Source organism: Gavialis gangeticus, unplaced genomic scaffold, assembly GCF_001723915.1.
Source record: "Gavialis gangeticus isolate Ggan-Ray unplaced genomic scaffold, GavGan_comp1, whole genome shotgun sequence".
In the NCBI taxonomy this organism is placed as follows: Eukaryota; Metazoa; Chordata; order Crocodylia; family Gavialidae; genus Gavialis; species Gavialis gangeticus.
The window spans coordinates 172,538,264-172,538,729 of NW_017729024.1; positions in this window are offsets into that span (position 1 = coordinate 172,538,264).

Below are 466 nucleotides of genomic sequence, written 5' to 3' on the forward strand. Positions count from 1 at the left end.
GAGGTTGACATACTTCTAAGAGGTAGGGCATGTGTATTTAGAGCACCTCAGGTAGAGGAGGGTCTGGAACCAAGGCCTCCCAGTTCTTGAGTGAATGCCTGGACTACTAAGTTATTAGCTCAACAGTGCGTTTCAGCCATGGTAATGCCCTGCTTAGTTAGGAACCTCCTCTCAGATTAGGAATTGGAGCCCTGAATCCGGGGTAGATGGAGGTTCCCAATATCAGTCTATGATTCAAGTACCACCGCTCCAGAAAAAGGGGTGCAGAAGAGTAGGAAATTCAAGCATGCCAATGATGTCAGCATTCCTTATTGATTAGCTCTGCCTGGTTGCTCTCTTGACTTTTGAGATTTATTTATTTATTTTATGTATTCAGTAAATATTCTGGCCTTCCCAACAAAGGCTCAGGGGGGCTTACAATAACTCACAATAAGAGGGCAGAATAACTTATAAAACAGAAATGTGA